Source organism: Leiobunum rupestre, chromosome 4 (assembly GCF_980474605.1).
Source record: "Leiobunum rupestre chromosome 4, qqLeiRupe1.1.hap1, whole genome shotgun sequence".
Lineage (NCBI taxonomy): Eukaryota > Metazoa > Arthropoda > Arachnida > Opiliones > Sclerosomatidae > Leiobunum > Leiobunum rupestre.
In genome coordinates this window covers 35200962-35223770 of record NC_143387.1, presented here as the reverse complement: position 1 = coordinate 35223770, position 22809 = coordinate 35200962, and positions in this window count along the sequence as shown.

The window sequence follows — 22809 nt, the reverse complement described above, 5'->3', positions numbered from 1 at the left end:
GTTTCAAGATTTTCGAAAAATCTAATGTTAATGATAAAATGATTAGGGAATTTATGTATTCAAAGTATTCCATAAACATTCAGTAACAATTGAACGATATTTTTTATTTGATTATAAATCATAACACTTGGAAATTATTTAAACTGTATTCAAATTTCATTGAACTACAGACCCTGCAAAACTACTCTATCAAGGGACCTCGTTTAACAGAAATCTGTTAAAACTGTTATTTTAAATAATATACAGTTATTTTATGCATCACAAATTTATTATTTAACAAAAATTACAAAATAAATCTAATTAAACAGAGTAATATATATATATATATATATATCGACTTGGAGCAAAGAGCGTTAGCGATTTGCCAAAAGGCACTTTTGACGTCAAGAACGGTAAAAAGTGCGGCGCCATGGACAGCTGAGAAGATTTCCTGGGCGGTGGGAGATGGTTAAAGGGCAACGCAAGTGACCATGCAGGGGGGTAAATTATCTTATAGATAAAAAGAACGACTGCGCATGCGCTATCTGCCATAGCCTTTCCCTCTGTAAAAAAAGCAGAACCATATTTGCCGAATTTATTTTGTATAAATGCGCCTCTCGCGGTTTTTACGCAAAATCCACGCATTCTTTAGTCGCGAAAATAGCCGAGGAAAGTGAAGTCTCCGTGCTTACCGACAAATCGGATCCTAAACTTCTACAAAATAAATGTAATAAAAAAAGATAAATATTCTGTCGGGGTATAATGATAGGGAAATTGTTAAGGGAGACGGGATATCGGAGTGTGTGTGGTGTTGAATTTTCTTAATCCAATGTGAGGCTAGCGGCAGAGATTTACCGCGTCCAAGGCCTAACGTTTCAACTTCCATTATTAAAAATATTCAATTCACAAATAATTTTATTCCAAAACATTGTTAAATCGAAAATATCAAAGTCCAACTCTCGGAAACTAACCCAGTTCTTTTCTCCATAATAAATAAATTAAGTTAAGCCTAAATTCCTGGGTTCGATGATTGCGAGCTAACTCAGCGAAGAAAATCGAAAAATTCGCGAATGAGAGCGAAATTGCGCCACGTGGCTACACCAAGGAGAATAAGGCTTTCGCGCTGTATAAAATCATCCTTGGAAAACCTACTTACGGCTTGTTGAAGAAAACATAGTTCCCCCCTGCATGACCACTTGCGTTGCCCTTTAAGTTTGGCGTCGAATTACCTTATTTAGTTCGCGCGGGTCGATGCAAAGTCGAACCGAACCGTCTGGTTTGATCCCGACGGGAGAGATGATGCCGTCAGAGACCATGGGTTGCAACTCGTCATGAACTCGGTTATGATAAGCCTGAGGAACGGTGCGTGCAGCTGTGGCGAAAGGTACCACGTTGGACTTGAGGGAGATATGGTGTTGTCCTGGGAGTTTACCAATGCTGTCAAAGCAGTCGTGGAACTCGTCGAATAGCTGCTTCGCAGATTCCCTCAGAAGTGCAGTGGTGTATAATGCGGTAGCGGTTGATGGAGTGGCCGGAAGAGCCATGGTGTGATTTAGTGAGACCTGGGTGAGCGTGTCAGATGGCAAGATTGGATGTAGGGCCGGTCGTTGTTGGGGAAGGAAACGAGCGATAAAGCCAAAGTCAACGGTTGCAGCAGCACTTACGTCGTTAGTATGGGAGTGGTAGTGTTTAGGGTTACGTAGAAACTGCAGGACTTTAAATACTGTTTAAGTTACCTTTTTACGCTGGTTACCTCGATTTGTTTACAAAGTCCTTTTTTACCTCTCACAAGAACTCAAACCCTGATATTCGCATTTCCTTGCTGCTTCGTGTTGTGCTTGTTGCAGCCTACTTCCAGGGGCTAGTAGGCCACACTTTGAAGCTCTCTGGCGCTCTTTGAACTCATCGTAGGAAAATTGAAAAAAAAACAGGCATAATTCTCTACTCACCCCCTACAACTCCTTAAAATTTTTGCATAATCTTTTGAATAATGTCCACCTCTATCGATTCAGTTAACATACTCTAGCGTTGCTGATACAGAGGTGGGCAAAAATAGTGAGCACTCGTTTTTGAAAATCCTGCAGTAATGAGCGAGCGCTTCAAATTCGAATTCCAGCTGCTCTTGTTCAGCGAGAGGGCTAAATTGAGCAGCCTCTGGGCGAGCGCCGAATAGTTCGCTCCGGCGTTGATGGCTGACGGCGCGCTGAGGGAGATTCCCCCCTCGACGGGTTAGTTCCCTTACTTTTAAGCGCTCACCGCGCGCTGAGCGAGATCTCCCGATCGTCGGAATAGCCCCCTCACTTTTAAGCGACGCGTTAGTACCCTCAGTAGAAAGCGCTGACGCAGCGTTGAGGGAAAATTACCGAGAGAAGGAATAGTTCGCTCAGATTTGAGCGCTAGCTACGCGTGGATTTTGATCACGGTGAGCGACGGTAAAGTTCGTTTACGCAAATCGCTCACAGCGCGGCGAGCAAAAATTTCAAAAATCAAACATTAAACTATTACTCGGCTATGGGTTTATTATTTACTTTTTTATTAATAAAATGAAGGGTACTCTAAACGTCGGGAGTTAATGATATCTCCGATTGAATAAAATTCAAAGGTTCTTCCGAATTTATCCAACGATAAACTAGACTGCAAATATTCCGTTTAGTGTTAAAAGAGCTTTATTAAATATTAAAAGCCACAAATTATAACAATAGGCGCTGGTATACATTCTTTTGGTCTTGACAAACTTGGCAGGTGAAATGGGCTACGCGGTACGCGTTTCTTCATTTTTAGGGGATTGTGGCTCGCGCTACTTTAAAGGAAAATATTAGCGCGCTCTCAACTTAAATTAATGATCGGTACCATAAAAACAAGTGGACATTTACTAACCCCTAATCCAACTCATTTGTAAATCTCCAGAATTTAATAGACAGTTTTAGCAACTACCTACAGGGGCGGTGCCAGAAGATTCTTAGGTGTAGGCTAATAATGTTTATCATTTGTGGGCCCCCTGTTCCTCAATATTGGACTTATAATTCAATTTTGCAAATTCAGGTAATTTATTTATTATTTGATATTAGTGCGGTTTTTAAAATTTTACAGTATTAACTATCATCACATATTTTATTTGAATTTAAAAATCGACTTGATGTGGCCCCGTCAGATCGATTTGTGGGCCCCTATTTGAACACAAAAGTAGGCTATAGCTCGTGTTGCCTACCCCTAACGCCGCTCCTGACTACCTACACCGGGATTTTATTCACAGTGAACGACGACAGAGTTCGTTTACGGTAAATCGCGAAGAGCAAACATTTCAAAAATTAAACTTCACATTTGACGGTATGAACAATTTAATAATAAGATTATTTTTAATGTATATGTAAAATATAATACAATATCTTTGCATATAACCATCTTCGATTTTGTCCATTGTTTATGACATCGACAAAAATAACCATATCATCAAATGATCAAGCTAATTGCGAAGATTCACGGTTTTTAAATAATAATTTTTTTCAGAAAAAAAGGGAGGGGTTGGAATTAATATAATGGCCAGCCTGTGCCAATATTAAAACTGTTTTAGTTCCAAATTGAGGTAACTCGATTTACGCGAATTTTCTTTTTTGCCGTTTTTCAAACTTCCTTTACACTAAAAATATAAATATTACAAATAGCGGCCAATGTATAGTTACAAAGTTATCGATTATTTTCCATTTTTAAAAAGCATTACGTTATAATTTTTTTTCCAATTTAAATAATATTTTTTAGATACCTGGTTTTGAAACTAATAGCGTTCTTTTCGTTTTTATTTCACACCGAATTTTAGTAATAATAAAAATGTTTGAATAATTCTAATGTCTAGTTTGTGCGGGTAACAAAAATCAACAGTGAAGAAGCTGTCAACGATCACCGTCAAGCTCAGCATGTGGGGAGTGGGGACCCGCTGGCTGCCGGTGAGTATGAACAAGGAGGAAGGGGGGTGGCATTACCAAGGTAACCTATTTAAAGTTACTATAGACAGTAGGCTATAATCACTGTGTCGCGCGAAAGCGATCCAAATGTAACGACTGACGATTACGATAAAAATTACATCATTCTTCCGAACTTCAAAAGGGCGTTATTTTATTTCTGGGGGGGGGGGGATTTCTATTTGAACTTGTAATAACTTACACACAAATATTTTCTTTACATTTTTCTGTTTTTATTGCTTACGATGTTACACTTTATATACAATATTGGAAGTATTTCAATATTTATTTAAATCTTCGCTCTTGCTTGATACCTACAAAGATTCTCAAAAAAAATTGTGTGGATCGTGTCATTTTCGCCTAATTTGGTTTGCACATGTTTCTTAACAATGAAACGAAACCAAAATTAGTTACAGACATACGCCAAACGAGGAGGCAATGAACACCGCTAATGCCCCACAATGGAACATTTTGAAAAAAAAAGGATCCACCGTGGAACTTCGTATGTCATTAGAAAGTGTTCATCTTGTAAAATACGGAACAATTAAAACAGCGAATATATTTTAGTTTCAATAGTTCAGCATTTTAGAATCACACAGTCTAATGGTCTTTAGACCAAACGAAGGTGGTCCTGAAAAGGACCGTTTTGGTTTTAGCCAATTATTTGGCTTCTTCTGGTTTTTGAATTTTTGAGACCTTTACGCAAGAACAACCAGCTACAGCCACTTAGGGGGCTTTGTTGGCATTGTCCAACTGCTCCTTATACAACTGGAGTTCAAATTCCATTGCCCCGTTCTTTAACTTGGCATTCATCAGCTCGTCTGGCCTTTGGGCGAGTTCTTGTTCGTTACAGAAAATATCAAAATATTTTTCTGTAAATCGTCCTAAGAAATAAAAAAACAAAAATTATCAAAAATTAGTAACAATAATAATAACTATATGTAAAACTAAGTTGCTGTATTTACGTTTTAGCGATCGGCTTTCAACTTGAAGCTTGAAAAGAGGGGAAGGGGGGTGGAACCTCAACCCCTTTCCAAACTATCCCAATCGTTTCAATTTTGGGACCCGCAGGTGGAGTCCAGACACAAAGGCGTCTCTTTCGGCATCTTAACGAAAAGGCAAAGGTTGACCACTCATAGGAAACGTCTCTTAGTCGCAGCGGGACATGACTAACCAAATATTTCCCCGAAATAGGCATTCACTCGCTAATTTAGGCTTGACTTATAATTTATAATATACATATATAAATATACTTTTCGCTAAACTGAACTCCCCCTAAAAATGAGTCGTATAGCTTCATAGATAGACTAGATCAAAACTAGCCCTTCTGAAACCGAAATAAGTATATAGGAAAACGGAGAAAACCATGTATATTCGGGCCGCGTCTACGGAACGTTAGCTCCAAAGTATATTTTTCTGGACTACGGATAGACTAACATGAAAACGTTAATCAATAAAAATAAAAATACTACGTAATATCATAAATCCATAATTTAATGGAAATAATTCACTAAAATCTATTTACAGAGTGACGTCATCACGGTAAAAAATCGCCCCTAGCGAGATGCTGATAAAGGGCACGTCATACACGAGAAGCCCTCTATATAGAGTGTCTCTTGTAGCTAGTTATCAGTAAACGTTTTGCATATAAAGAATAAGACGTGTCATACTTATGTAACAATATTATTAACTAATGGTATTATTAGCTATTTTTACTACATTTATTTACAATATTTGTTTATTCTGTGTTACTATTTACTAAGTTGCGACTAATCGGGCCGATTAGATATTATTGAACCTTGGAATCTATAGCCGACATATTCAGACATTAGAATAATATTAGTTAATTCAAAAGCATTGAATTGGCGGCTTGGCCCGATTCATAAAATCCTATTTGGCTCTGCAAACCTTTTTTCCCACCTTGGGCTTTTTTTTTTCAACACTGCCCATTCCAGACAGCAAGGGCGCCACTTACTCGTTACAGCACCTGACAAAAATATTAAAATAGGGGGACAGTCGATGGAGGGTTTTTTCTATTTAGCATCGAACCCATTTTCTTCATTCTCGCAGTTTTCAATTTCAACAATAGCGTGTACTTCTTAACGTCATATGACGGGGGGTCAACGCCAGAATTCCGAACTGACGCCAATGAGTCGCCCCTCCCTTGGGTCTTAGCCAATGCTAGGGCAATTTCGAAGTTTCCTATACTTATACCTCGCTTCGTAATCCTTTCTACAATAATAGTATAAATAGTAGGTTCCTTTCTCATTTCGTTACAGTTTCTTGTCGACTTTTCTCAAGTCTGCGTCTTTCGATTCGTATTTCGGTCCTTCCTTAGTTTAATTTTTTCGTGTTTTTTGCTTTAGCTGTTCATAATTTTTCTCGCCTTCGAAGTTTAATTTTTTCGAGTCCATAGTTTTGGAGTTATAGTACTTCGACTGTGGCTTGAGTTTTTTTATTCAGTTTCAGGCTTTAAGTTCGCTTCCGTATTTTACAAGATGAACACTTTCTAATGACATACGAAGTTCCACGGTGGATCCTTTTTTTTTCAAAATGTTCCATTGTGGGGCATTAGCGGTGTTCATTGCCTCCTCGTTTGGCGTATGTCTGTAACTAATTTTGGTTTCGTTTCATTGTTAAGAAACATGTGCATACCAAATTAGGCGAAAATGACACGATCCACACAATTTTTTTTGAGAATCTTTGTAGGTATCAAGCAAGAGCGAAGATTTAAATAATTATTGAAATACTTCCAATATTGTATATAAAGTGTAACATCGTAAGCAATAAAAACAGAAAAATGTAAAGAAAATATTTGTGTGTAAGTTATTACAAGTTCAAATAGAAATCCCCCCCCCCCCCCCAGAAATAAAATAACGCCCTTTTGAAGTTCGGAAGAATGATGTAATTGCGGGTCCCCACTCCCCACATGCTGAGCTTGACGGTGATCGTTGACAGCTTCTTCACTGTTGATTTTTGTTACCCGCACAAACTAGACATTAGAATTATTCAAACATTTTTATTATTTCTAAAATTCGGTGTGAAATAAAAACGAAAAGAACGCTATTAGTTTCAAAACAGGTATCTAAAAAATATTATTTAAATTGGAAAAAAAATTATAACGTAATGCTTTTTAAAAATGGAAAATAATCGATAACTTTGTAACTATACATTGGCCGCTATTTGTAATATTTATATTTTTAGTGTAAAGGAAGTTTGAAAAACGGCAAAAAAGAAAATTCGCGTAAATCGAGTTACCTCAATTTGGAACTAAAACAGTTTTAATATTGGCACAGGCTGGCCATTATATTAATTCCAACCCCTCCCTTTTTTTCTGAAAAAAATTATTATTTAAAAACCGTGAATCTTCGCAATTAGCTTGATCATTTGATGATATGGTTATTTTTGTCGATGTCATAAACAATGGACAAAATCGAAGATGGTTATATGCAAAGATATTGTATTATATTTTATATATACATTAAAAATAATCTTATTATTAACTTGTTCATACCGTCAAATGTGAAGTTTAATTTTTGAAATGTTTGCTCTTCGCGATTTACCGTAAACGAACTCTGTCGTCGTTCACTGTGAATAAAATCCCGGTGTAGGTAGTCAGGAGCGGCGTTAGGGGTAGGCAACACGAGCTATAGCCTACTTTTGTGTTCAAATAGGGGCCCACAAATCGATCTGATGGGGCCACATCAAGTCGATTTTTAAATTCAAATAAAATATGTGATGATAGTTAATACTGTAAAATTTTAAAAACCGCACTAATATCAAATAATAAATAAATTACCTGAATTTGCAAAATTTAATTTTAAGTCCAATATTGAGGAACAGGGGGCCCACAAATGATAAACATTATTAGCCTACACCTAAGAATCTTCTGGCACCGCCCCTGTAGGTAGTTGCTAAAACTGTCTATTAAATTCTGGAGATTTACAAATGAGTTGGATTAGGGGTTAGTAAATGTCCACTTGTTTTTATGGTACCGATCATTAATTTAAGTTGAGAGCGCGCTAATATTTTCCTTTAAAGTAGCGCGAGCCACAATCCCCTAAAAATGAAGAAACGCGTACCGCGTTGCCCATTTCACCTGCCAAGTTTGTCAAGACCAAAAGAATGTATACTAACGCCTATTGTTATAATTTGTGGCTTTTAATATTTAATAAAGCTCTTTTAACACTAAACGGAATATTTGCAGTCTAGTTTATCGTTGGATAAATTCGGAAGAACCTTTGAATTTTATTCAATCGGAGATATCATTAACTCCCGACGTTTAGAGTACCCTTCATTTTATTAATAAAAAAAGTAAATAATAAACCCATAGCCGAGTAATAGTTTAATGTTTGATTTTTGAAATTTTTGCTCGCCGCGCTGTGAGCGATTTGCGTAAACGAACTTTACCGTCGCTCACCGTGATCAAAATCCGCGCGTAGCTAGCGCTCAAATCTGAGCGAACTATTCCTTCTCTCGGTAATTTTCCCTCAACGCTGCGTCAGCGCTTTCTACTGTGAGGGGGCTATTCCGACGATCGGGAGATCTCGCTCAGCGCGCGGTGAGCGCTTAAAAGTGAGGGAACTAACCCGTCGAGGGGGGAATCTCCCTCAGCGCGCCGTCAGCCATCAACGCCGGAGCGAACTATTCGGCGCTCGCCCAGAGGCTTCTCAATTAGAGATAGAGAAAATAAACTCGTTTGCCTTGAGTACTCGCTCACTTGAGCAAGCCGTGTTTAAAACTCTATATGCTCATTTTTCCGAACGCTCGCAACTTTTTGCCCACCTCTGTTCTGATAGAAGATTAGTAGTGCAGGAAAGACGGGACCTGAATAGATCAGATAGAAAATTTGATTCCGTGAGAAAGTCTTCTGTCTGGGCTTTAGATATGCGCTCACATACACGACAAATATGGCTGGTTTTGATAATAGGCCTATAGTTTTCCTTCTTAGTTCGTGAGCCATTTTTATGAATAGGGGTGATAGTGGCAATTTTCCAGTCTTCTGGTACTTTCCCTAAGGAAAAACTAAGATTGAACAGCGTAGACAAAGGCGCACAGATAGAGTGGGCAGTTGCTTTTAAAAGAACAGGATGAAGGCCATCTGGACCGGCTTTCTGGGAAGAGTTTAATTTTCGTAGTAAACGAATGGCATCTTAATTGAGGAGTGCAGCTGAAGATATGCAGTGATTGACTAGGAACTGTTAGAGCATCCACGGTAGGAGCTGGAGTATACTTATAAATGAGTTCCAAACAAGGTCAATATTATTTGACGAAAAAGTATCCGACCAGTCGATGGCTAGGAGATAGGAGTTAAATGCCTTGTAGTTCCGCTTGAAGAAATTACGACATAAGTGTTCGGAAACTGTATAACTACATTATCGCTTTGTCCAATAGGAGAGCCATAATTTAAGTCGAACACCAGGTCAGATTCCAAAGTAAGAATTAAATCAAGGGTATTGCTTGTCACACTTGGGCTACCAAACCGAGAAACATCAAGTACATGTTGAAATAGACTATAATCGTTGATGCACTCTAAGTAGGTACGAGCAGCGACAGAACAGTGGCTCCCTTTTAACAATATTAGTCTCTGTAGTAAGTAGCGTCGACAGGTTATCTAAGTTTGTCTTATGAGTTATTTCGAGTTTGTCAAATTTAGATTCAAGACTTGATATAGTTTTGTTAATGTGCATAGTAAGTTTGGATTTACTGGACTGCATGTTACTCTCTAAAGTGTCCAGTCTAGTGGAGACAGCACTATCACTTTGGTGTAGAGTTTTAGTTTCAACTTTCCGGAGTGTTAGCTCAGTTTGAACCGTTGATTGAACCTTAATAATGTCATAGAATTTGCCAGTAAACGGAGTATTGTCATCAATATCTTCAAAGTTAAGGTTACCGTAAAGAGGAGTATTTTCGAAGAGCTCCCACCTATGACAAATCTTGCAACCGACCCAATCAACCGTGGAATCGAGAATATCGCGTCTGATATTGGCCGTAACTACGCTTTTGGCGCCCGAATTGCTTCCGTCTTTCGTCATTACAAAGGGTGTACGAAATTTTAACATTACGGGAATAGGAAGAGACGTCTCTCTATACTATTATAACAGTTTTGAGCTCGTTAAATGTGCAGCCTTAAAGGGACATATATTATTTTTATTGTTGATTAATATGTCAAATTCATTTAAAGTATTAAAAAATATTCCTGTGAACAACAGAATGACGTCATTCCGCCTTTCAAATCACAGTCCACTGCTCCTCCAATTTTTAACACAAAATCTTTGATCCGATTTTGCCCACAAAGGTATCCATATTTATATTTATTTTCTTCCCTACACATTTAACATAAAATTTTTAAAATTTATTCTTATTACTATTTTATTTTTGTTGCAGATTATTGCAATAAATAAATAAAATTTTAGCCTAACTTTTATTTAAATCGATTTAGAATTACCAAATACCGTAAAGTGACAGAACTTAGGTTGAAATGAAAGCCAACTATATTATTTACCTTTTATCATCGAAGATTTGTTCGTTTTAAATTATTATGTTTAAACATGTTAGAATATGAAAATTAACATTTCACGCGGGCGGCGGGCAGGCATGCGGCATTAAAACCGCCGTCAAAACGAAGCCGTCAAGCCGTGTCGACCGGTAAGTTGGCACCTTTTTTCCGACTTCCACCCGTTCCCGTTGCGCATGCGCGCCAATCTGAAACTTAAATGGATGCCTGGAAACCGTAATTTCCTGGCTTCAAAAACTTATAATTTCTCGGCGTTATTGATTAAATTATAAATCGTGAAAAGACGGGCCTATGAAGTGAAACACGCTAATTTTAAATCCGTTTACAAAATTAAAATACGAGAAGTGGTTGAGATTAGAGCGCGACCCAAAAAAGGCCTAAAAGTCACTCAAGCTGAGTTGACATCTTCCACGACCAAACCGGTAAATTGCCAATATACGCGCAGCAGAAGTGAAAATGGGGAAAAAAGATGAGCTCTAAATATACTCCGCGGCCGCGGAGTATAATACACTCTCTGCTATTAGTATATTCTTTGTTTTATGTTCATAAAATATTTGTCAGTGAAATGTTTAGCACATAGCGTGTAGGTATTATGTTGATTTATTTATTAATCACTTTTTACATTTCCAAGCCACAAAATGGAATTAAAATTTTTCAGTAAGAATATTAATATAAATAAAAATATGTCTACGTTTTACAAACGCATATTTGCTGGCCTTTTTTTTCGGAAATTTTAAAAAAGATTAACAAGACTTTATTGTTTTCCCCATAGACATAATAAATAGGATAGACCCCCGATTTTAGAAAAAAAGCTACGCTTACAACTAGGTTGGCGCATAAAGCCCCTTTTCAAACTGGAAAATATAAAATATCGTGAAGGAGAGAAAAGGGGAAAGACATCGATTTACTCCCCGAAAGGAACGTCACTGGATGTCAGACAACAAGTCGTCCCTGTTTCTTTTTTACAAGAATTTGAATCTTTGACTGCGCACGTGCGAGTCAGCCACACTGAGGCTAAAACCTGTTGGCAGGTGGGATTCCTTTACAATGGTGCTCTTGATACTTCTAGCACTGGTCACTTGACAGCGGAATTTAAGAAATGTAAAAGTTCTTTGTCACCGATTTCAATTGATATACATCTGCCTCTATTGTTAGCCCCAAGAAAGTTTTTCAAAAAAGGAACAGTTTCAGTCTTCGTTTCTTCTTCCTTCGTATATTTAATAATTAATAGTGTTTTTTTTTTATAAATTTCACAATTATTAGTGTTTTATTTATATATTTAATTATTAATAGTGTTTTATTTTTATATTTAATAATTATTAGGGTTTTAATTATATATTTAATAATTATTAGTGTTTTAATTATATATTTAATAATTAATAGCAAGAATGTATTTATTTATTTACACCTTAGTACATATGTAACATAATCACTCATAAGTATGGCATAAAAGCATTTTCTTTAATGAAACCTTGTTCACGGGATATGACTTAAATTACGTCATTTACAACTCCGTGACGAAATACGCGACATCAACTCAAAGGTCGTAGGTTCGATTCCTGCCCGAGGTGAAATGATTTTTCTCAGTCACTCTGGTATGGAACAATACGCAGAGGTATTCCTTGATTTGAAATGAAACTTCTATATATATTAATTCCTGCGTAATTATAAATAATACATTCTCATCAACTTTACTGATGGGAAACGGAAGTTAGTGAGAATTCCTCGCGCGTTTCTGGCTTTGCCCATGTCAAGTTTAGTTCGTGCCTAGCGATCACATGATTTCATTTCCATGGTAACCTTTTCAACACATGGTGTTGGCAACATAAAATGTTTTTATTTTTAATTTAAATTTTCCAAACTAATTAAAATAGGTCTCAGAATTTTTACGACGAAGCTAAATATTTTATGTATGCTATGTTTAATCTATTCTAATTAAAAAATTAAACTTTGAAAATTTAACCAAATAACGGTCTAATATTTACGACTGCTACGTGACTACGGAGGTGACAGACAAATACCGGTAAACCCAAAAGGTCCCATTAAATAGAAAGCGACAGCCAGTGACATCACTCACGTCTGCGCAAGAGAAGGAAGGCAAGAACGAGCGTTTTCACCAGAGGAGCAACTTTTTTTCCCGAATGCGCCCCCGTTGGGCAGAACCAGAGGTGGGCAAAAAGTTGCGAGCGTTCGGAAAAATGAGCATATAGAGTTTTAAACACGGCTTGCTCAAGTGAGCGAGTACTCAAGGCAAACGAGTTTATTTTCTCTATCTCTAATTGAGAAGCCTCTGGGCGAGCGCCGAATAGTTCGCTCCGGCGTTGATGGCTGACGGCGCGCTGAGGGAGATTCCCCCCTCGACGGGTTAGTTCCCTCACTTTTAAGCGCTCACCGCGCGCTGAGCGAGATCTCCCGATCGTCGGAATAGCCCCCTCACAGTAGAAAGCGCTGACGCAGCGTTGAGGGAAAATTACCGAGAGAAGGAATAGTTCGCTCAGATTTGAGCGCTAGCTACGCGCGGATTTTGATCACGGTGAGCGACGGTAAAGTTCGTTTACGCAAATCGCTCACAGCGCGGCGAGCAAAAATTTCAAAAATCAAACATTAAACTATTACTCGGCTATGGGTTTATTATTTACTTTTTTTATTAATAAAATGAAGGGTACTCTAAACGTCGGGAGTTAATGATATCTCCGATTGAATAAAATTCAAAGGTTCTTCCGAATTTATCCAACGATAAACTAGACTGCAAATATTCCGTTTAGTGTTAAAAGAGCTTTATTAAATATTAAAAGCCACAAATTATAACAATAGGCGTTAGTATACATTCTTTTGGTCTTGACAAACTTGGCAGGTGAAATGGGCAACGCGGTACGCGTTTCTTCATTTTTAGGGGATTGTGGCTCGCGCTACTTTAAAGGAAAATATTAGCGCGCTCTCAACTTAAATTAATGATCGGTACCATAAAAACAAGTGGACATTTACTAACCCCTAATCCAACTCATTTGTAAATCTCCAGAATTTAATAGACAGTTTTAGCAACTACCTACAGGGGCGGTGCCAGAAGATTCTTAGGTGTAGGCTAATAATGTTTATCATTTGTGGGCCCCCTGTTCCTCAATATTGGACTTAAAATTAAATTTTGCAAATTCAGGTAATTTATTTATTATTTGATATTAGTGCGGTTTTTAAAATTTTACAGTATTAACTATCATCACATATTTTATTTGAATTTAAAAATCGACTTGATGTGGCCCCATCAGATCGATTTGTGGGCCCCTATTTGAACACAAAAGTAGGCTATAGCTCGTGTTGCCTACCCCTAACGCCGCTCCTGACTACCTACACCGGGATTTTATTCACAGTGAACGACGACAGAGTTCGTTTACGGTAAATCGCGAAGAGCAAACATTTCAAAAATTAAACTTCACATTTGACGGTATGAACAAGTTAATAATAAGATTATTTTTAATGTATATATAAAATATAATACAATATCTTTGCATATAACCATCTTCGATTTTGTCCATTGTTTATGACATCGACAAAAATAACCATATCATCAAATGATCAAGCTAATTGCGAAGATTCACGGTTTTTAAATAATAATTTTTTTCAGAAAAAAAGGGAGGGGTTGGAATTAATATAATGGCCAGCCTGTGCCAATATTAAAACTGTTTTAGTTCCAAATTGAGGTAACTCGATTTACGCGAATTTTCTTTTTTGCCGTTTTTCAAACTTCCTTTACACTAAAAATATAAATATTACAAATAGCGGCCAATGTATAGTTACAAAGTTATCGATTATTTTCCATTTTTAAAAAGCATTACGTTATAATTTTTTTTCCAATTTAAATAATATTTTTTAGATACCTGTTTTGAAACTAATAGCGTTCTTTTCGTTTTTATTTCACACCGAATTTTAGAAATAATAAAAATGTTTGAATAATTCTAATGTCTAGTTTGTGCGGGTAACAAAAATCAACAGTGAAGAAGCTGTCAACGATCACCGTCAAGCTCAGCATGTGGGGAGTGGGGACCCGCAATTACATCATTCTTCCGAACTTCAAAAGGGCGTTATTTTATTTCTGGGGGGGGGGGGGGGATTTCTATTTGAACTTGTAATAACTTACACACAAATATTTTCTTTACATTTTTCTGTTTTTATTGCTTACGATGTTACACTTTATATACAATATTGGAAGTATTTCAATAATTATTTAAATCTTCGCTCTTGCTTGATACCTACAAAGATTCTCAAAAAAAATTGTGTGGATCGTGTCATTTTCGCCTAATTTGGTATGCACATGTTTCTTAACAATGAAACGAAACCAAAATTAGTTACAGACATACGCCAAACGAGGAGGCAATGAACACCGCTAATGCCCCACAATGGAACATTTTGAAAAAAAAAGGATCCACCGTGGAACTTCGTATGTCATTAGAAAGTGTTCATCTTGTAAAATACGGAAGCGAACTTAAAGCCTGAAACTGAATAAAAAAACTCAAGCCACAGTCGAAGTACTATAACTCCAAAACTATGGACTCGAAAAAATTAAACTTCGAAGGCGAGAAAAATTATGAACAGCTAAAGCAAAAAACACGAAAAAATTAAACTAAGGAAGGACCGAAATACGAATCGAAAGACGCAGACTTGAGAAAAGTCGACAAGAAACTGTAACGAAATGAGAAAGGAACCTACTATTTATACTATTATTGTAGAAAGGATTACGAAGCGAGGTATAAGTATAGGAAACTTCGAAATTGCCCTAGCATTGGCTAAGACCCAAGGGAGGGGCGACTCATTGGCGTCAGTTCGGAATTCTGGCGTTGACCCCCCGTCATATGACGTTAAGAAGTACACGCTATTGTTGAAATTGAAAACTGCGAGAATGAAGAAAATGGGTTCGATGCTAAATAGAAAAAACCCTCCATCGACTGTCCCCCTATTTTAATATTTTTGTCAGGTGCTGTAACGAGTAAGTGGCGCCCTTGCTGTCTGGAATGGGCAGTGTTGAAAAAAAAAAGCCCAAGGTGGGAAAAAAGGTTTGCAGAGCCAAATAGGATTTTATGAATCGGGCCAAGCCGCCAATTCAATGCTTTTGAATTAACTAATATTATTCTAATGTCTGAATATGTCGGCTATAGATTCCAAGGTTCAATAATATCTAATCGGCCCGATTAGTCGCAACTTAGTAAATAGTAACACAGAATAAACAAATATTGTAAATAAATGTAGTAAAAATAGCTAATAATACCATTAGTTAATAATATTGTTACATAAGTATGACACGTCTTATTCTTTATATGCAAAACGTTTACTGATAACTAGCTACAAGAGACACTCTATATAGAGGGCTTCTCGTGTATGACGTGCCCTTTATCAGCATCTCGCTAGGGGCGATTTTTTACCGTGATGACGTCACTCTGTAAATAGATTTTAGTGAATTATTTCCATTAAATTATGGATTTATGATATTACGTAGTATTTTTATTTTTATTGATTAACGTTTTCATGTTAGTCTATCCGTAGTCCAGAAAAATATACTTTGGAGCTAACGTTCCGTAGACGCGGCCCGAATATACATGGTTTTCTCCGTTTTCCTATATACTTATTTCGGTTTCAGAAGGGCTAGTTTTGATCTAGTCTATCTATGAAGCTATACGACTCATTTTTAGGGGGAGTTCAGTTTAGCGAAAAGTATATTTATATATGTATATTATAAATTATAAGTCAAGCCTAAATTAGCGAGTGAATGCCTATTTCGGGGAAATATTTGGTTAGTCATGTCCCGCTGCGACTAAGAGACGTTTCCTATGAGTGGTCAACCTTTGCCTTTTCGTTAAGATGCCGAAAGAGACGCCTTTGTGTCTGGACTCCACCTGCGGGTCCCAAAATTGAAACGATTGGGATAGTTTGGAAAGGGGTTGAGGTTCCACCCCCCTTCCCCTCTTTTCAAGCTTCAAGTTGAAAGCCGATCGCTAAAACGTAAATACAGCAACTTAGTTTTACATATAGTTATTATTATTGTTACTAATTTTTGATAATTTTTGTTTTTTTATTTCTTAGGACGATTTACAGAAAAATATTTTGATATTTTCTGTAACGAACAAGAACTCGCCCAAAGGCCAGACGAGCTGATGAATGCCAAGTTAAAGAACGGGGCAATGGAATTTGAACTCCAGTTGTATAAGGAGCAGTTGGACAATGCCAACAAAGCCCCCTAAGTGGCTGTAGCTGGTTGTTCTTGCGTAAAGGTCTCAAAAATTCAAAAACCAGAAGAAGCCAAATAATTGGCTAAAACCAAAACGGTCCTTTTCAGGACCACCTTCGTTTGGTCTAAAGACCATTAGACTGTGTGATTCTAAAATGCTGAACTATTGAAACTAAAATATATTCGCTGTTTTAATTGTTCCGTATTTTACAAGATGAACACTTTCTAATGACATACGAAGTTCCACGGTGGATCCTTTTTTTTTCAAAATGTTCCATTGTGGGGCATTAGCGGTGTTCATTGCCTCCTCGTTTGGCGTATGTCTGTAACTAATTTTGGTTTCGTTTCATTGTTAAGAAACATGTGCAAACCAAATTAGGCGAAAATGACACGATCCACACAATTTTTTTTGAGAATCTTTGTAGGTATCAAGCAAGAGCGAAGATTTAAATAAATATTGAAATACTTCCAATATTGTATATAAAGTGTAACATCGTAAGCAATAAAAACAGAAAAATGTAAAGAAAATATTTGTGTGTAAGTTATTACAAGTTCAAATAGAAATCCCCCCCCCCCCAGAAATAAAATAACGCCCTTTTGAAGTTCGGAAGAATGATGTAATTTTTATCGTAATCGTCAGTCGTTACATTTGGATCGCTTTCGCGCGACACAGTGATTATAGCCTACTGTCTATAGTAACTTTAAATAGGTTACCTTGGTAATGCCACCCCCCTTCCTCCTTGTTCATACTCACCGGCAGCCAGCGGGTCCCCACTCCCCACATGCTGAGCTTGACGGTGATCGTTGACAGCTTCTTCACTGTTGATTTTTGTTACCCGCACAAACTAGACATTAGAATTATTCAAACATTTTTATTATTACTAAAATTCGGTGTGAAATAAAAACGAAAAGAACGCTATTAGTTTCAAAACCAGGTATCTAAAAAATATTATTTAAATTGGAAAAAAAATTATAACGTAATGCTTTTTAAAAATGGAAAATAATCGATAACTTTGTAACTATACATTGGCCGCTATTTGTAATATTTATATTTTTAGTGTAAAGGAAGTTTGAAAAACGGCAAAAAAGAAAATTCGCGTAAATCGAGTTACCTCAATTTGGAACTAAAACAGTTTTAATATTGGCACAGGCTGGCCATTATATTAATTCCAACCCCTCCCTTTTTTTCTGAAAAAAATTATTATTTAAAAACCGTGAATCTTCGCAATTAGCTTGATCATTTGATGATATGGTTATTTTTGTCGATGTCATAAACAATGGACAAAATCGAAGATGGTTATATGCAAAGATATTGTATTATATTTTACATATACATTAAAAATAATCTTATTATTAAATTGTTCATACCGTCAAATGTGAAGTTTAATTTTTGAAATGTTTGCTCTTCGCGATTTACCGTAAACGAACTCTGTCGTCGTTCACTGTGAATAAAATCCCGGTGTAGGTAGTCAGGAGCGGCGTTAGGGGTAGGCAACACGAGCTATAGCCTACTTTTGTGTTCAAATAGGGGCCCACAAATCGATCTGACGGGGCCACATCAAGTCGATTTTTAAATTCAAATAAAATATGTGATGATAGTTAATACTGTAAAATTTTAAAAACCGCACTAATATCAAATAATAAATAAATTACCTGAATTTGCAAAATTGAATTATAAGTCCAATATTGAGGAACAGGGGGCCCACAAATGATAAACATTATTAGCCTACACCTAAGAATCTTCTGGCACCGCCCCTGTAGGTAGTTGCTAAAACTGTCTATTAAATTCTGGAGATTTACAAATGAGTTGGATTAGGGGTTAGTAAATGTCCACTTGTTTTTATGGTACCGATCATTAATTTAAGTTGAGAGCGCGCTAATATTTTCCTTTAAAGTAGCGCGAGCCACAATCCCCTAAAAATGAAGAAACGCGTACCGCGTAGCCCATTTCACCTGCCAAGTTTGTCAAGACCAAAAGAATGTATACCAGCGCCTATTGTTATAATTTGTGGCTTTTAATATTTAATAAAGCTCTTTTAACACTAAACGGAATATTTGCAGTCTAGTTTATCGTTGGATAAATTCGGAAGAACCTTTGAATTTTATTCAATCGGAGATATCATTAACTCCCGACGTTTAGAGTACCCTTCATTTTATTAATAAAAAAGTAAATAATAAACCCATAGCCGAGTAATAGTTTAATGTTTGATTTTTGAAATTTTTGCTCGCCGCGCTGTGAGCGATTTGCGTAAACGAACTTTACCGTCGCTCACCGTGATCAAAATCCACGCGTAGCTAGCGCTCAAATCTGAGCGAACTATTCCTTCTCTCGGTAATTTTCCCTCAACGCTGCGTCAGCGCTTTCTACTGAGGGTACTAACGCGTCGCTTAAAAGTGAGGGGGCTATTCCGACGATCGGGAGATCTCGCTCAGCGCGCGGTGAGCGCTTAAAAGTAAGGGAACTAACCCGTCGAGGGGGGAATCTCCCTCAGCGCGCCGTCAGCCATCAACGCCGGAGCGAACTATTCGGCGCTCGCCCAGAGGCTGCTCAATTTAGCCCTCTCGCTGAACAAGAGCAGCTGGAATTCGAATTTGAAGCGCTCGCTCATTACTGCAGGATTTTCAAAAACGAGTGCTCACTATTTTTGCCCACCTCTGGGCAGAACTAGCAGACGCGGGGGAAATCGGCCGGAAAACACCACCTATCGGAAACTAGTAAAACTATAAAATGTCACGTGGCTTAACGAAGTCAACGATGACGTGCCAGGCAGGGTCTAGAATCATATGTTCTTTCGTAAAGAGTATATAACACAAAAAATTTAATTTCAAGTCATGAATAAGTAGATTGATTTAATGGACACTTATACGAAAGGTACGTAGATGTTTAGTTATATGTATATTAATATCTTTGGTTTCAAATAATTCATTTAAAATTGTTGGTTAATAATATTAAGCCAAATAGGCTTAAGTAACATCTATGATATAAAATATAACAGAACTACGAAAATTAAGTAACACGGTGCTGGTCGATATTTAACTATAAGTTGGAAAAAAGGAAGTTATTCATTTTGAAATAATATTTATTTTGAAAATTTATGCCTAATAGCTTTTTCCTTCTGTAGCAAGTTTGTGGAGTCTAACTTTGCTGTAGAAATGAATAATAATTTTAATTAAACTTATTCTGTGATGTTCTATTCCCACTTCGGAATCAAACATGTGTTCGGTAATAATAATAGTTAAAATTTACAGTGGAGAGAACTTATCAAAACATTGTCTTCTTTTGGGTTAGATTGAGATGTTGAGTCCTCCGGAATCAAGAAAATATCATAATTTTTTAAAGTAACCTAACAGAAGTTAAATTGTTTTCTCCGATTGTTTGCTTAAATAAACAATACACATGAAATATACCGGTATTGTATAAAGTTTCCTCAACTGATTGGTTGCTAAAACTAAAACCTGCTTCTTCACGTTCCAGACTTTATTAATACCGCTCGCTTCTGAACCCGACTCGTCTGTCTTTACTACACTACCACTTCTACCGTAACATTTCTGCAACAAATTATGTTTTAACTGTATGTTACTGGAAAAACAATGTTATTCTTATTGGTTAAACCATGGAGCAAAATATCTTTTTTTCCCTAGTAAAATACTAGTAAATGTCCTAAAAACAGGGCTTTCTGCTCCATAGTAATAAATTTTCCCGCTTAAACCTACACGGACAGATTTGTGATCAAAGAATGTGTCACTTATTTCAATTTCATCAACTAAATTCTCAGTTGGAATGGTGTTTTGTAAAAGTTTGTGTTTGCCATTTAAATCTGAATATTTTCGGCCAAAAAATTATAACTACAAACAAAGTCATTGTTGGTTGGGTACAAATCATCACGATTCGCAGCTTTTATCCACTTTGAAAGCGTTTCAGGTTTAGAGAAAGGAAACCCATAGTTTAAAACAATTTAATATAAATAATTCCAAACTGTTACAACCTATGGAAAGAAACATTTGTGCTCGGTGGTTAATTTATAAGTTTGGCAATGAACAAATGCACAACTTTTAACCATTTTGAATAAACAAATAAATTTCGCGTTAAAGTAACCATCAAACTTTTTGCGTCTAGTTAGGCTTAACTTGAACTTCGCGCTTGATATCAATTTCATTAACCAATAGGTGCGCAAAGCTCTTGTGATAATAATATTTTTTGCGACCGGCAGGTAGCGAATTTTCGGCCGTTTCCCCCGCGTCTGCTTTTTCTTACTGGCGTGTAAATAAAGGCTTGCCAACCCAAGCGCCGGGTGTCTATCCTATTTATTATGTCTATGGTTTTCCCTGAACAAACTTGTCCTTGCATATTTAAAACTTCTATAAACTTGTCAAAATATTGAAAGAATAACGCATTTAATTTTTTCGTCGTCAAAAATGCCTAAATATCAATGAAATAAGACGATTAGTTTTTTTGCGCCTTCAAAACGGCGCGAGAAGTCTGGCAGTGCTGGTATCGCCCTCTGTCAACGCCTCAGCTAGTTGTTTGTTTCGATGTGCATTAATTAATCATATAAAGTTATTTGTGGTATTGGTCAAGAACTCGTATCTTTCTCGTCCCAAAAACTATAGTAGAACCACCCCAGCAAGCCCCTCCCCCCTTTTCCCATGCAATAATTTCCGTGGTACCCTTTTTCACCCCCGCAAGACCCCCTACCCCTTTAAACCACTGTATCCAATGGCTGATTTGTCCCTCTCCAAAAACGCCAGAATAAGGGGGAAAATAAAATAACCTATCGAGAGAAGGGATATACCCTATAAACATAAACGTGTACCCCTTTAAAAATATAAGTGCATTCATATAAGAAGCGCCATGAATCTGGATGAACCTCTTTAAACCACATTTAAAAATGTTTAGTGGCGGATCCTTCCAACTTGCCCGTACACCCACGTAAATCCATTTCATCGTTTTATAAAAAAAAAAGACTAATTAAGTTAACCGAGAAACCACCTTGAACTTTATACCGCGCGGTCTTCGTTTGCCCAAGGATTCTTTATTTTTAGAAGGATAGGAAGTGGGGGCGCTTTCGCGCCGGGAAGAAAAGCTCCACGCTCCTCCCGCCAGGCCGTTTATACAGGGTTAGGTTAACTACTTTTGCTCGTTAGCACGGAGTCGGTATGCGTCGTTTTCGGGTGACAGTCGACCTCCCTGGTAAAACTGGGTGGCTGGTGTCCCTAGATGTTGAGGAAAGGCTCGGCAAATAAATGTCTGCCGACGCACTGTATGTTGGTAAAACTGGGTTCAGTGGCGGACTGTGTCTAATATTTTGGGCTGCCAGAAGACAAATGGCCCCAGCTTTAACAACTATAACGCTATCATGGTTGAGGGGCCCAATTCATGAACGGTCCGTGGGGCCCACCTGCCATCGGGCAGGTTCACTCTATGGCCAGTCCGCCACTGACTGGGTTGCTGGTGTCCCTAGATGTTGAGGAAAGGTTCGGCAAAGAATGTTTATTTGCAATATGTTTTAGCCACTTTTGCTCGTTAGCACGGAGTCGATTTGTGTCGTTTTCGGGTGACTTTGCGTCCTCCCCACTTCTTTTCTTTTCTGCATATCCAAGCCACTTTCGCTCGTTGTTGCATCATGTTCTCGTAACTTTTCGTTCTCCTCCCTTTGAGCATAAGCAGGGAGCCCCTGAAAGTGGGCTGACTCTCCAGGCTAACGAAGACGTTTCGTTTCTTCGTTGATAGTACCCGAACTATGTTGCATGGCTGTACCGTGAGCGTTTTAAATTGTTTTAACCGTACGCGTTTCAAAATGTTTTCGTACGTTTTAACGGAAATTTTCTGCTTCTTGCTTCTTCGTCGATAGCACCCGGATGTTGTGGCACGTGGTCGCCCCCCCCCCCCCTTCTTTAACACCATTTTGTGGTGTCCCTCCGTTCTTTAAGAAGAACGGAATAAGGTTGTCCGAAAATCCCCAGTCCGATCCGCAGACCGCACCGTCAGCGGCGCCTCCCTTTTCAGGGGCGAGGGAGAAAATGGTCGGGCGAAAAGGCCTTAAGAGTTTTATTATATAGATTCTTAGTCATTGGCCGAACTATTCCAGGGCAACATTTCAACAAGTTGGGCAAGCGTAAAGACATTTTATAAAATCAACTAT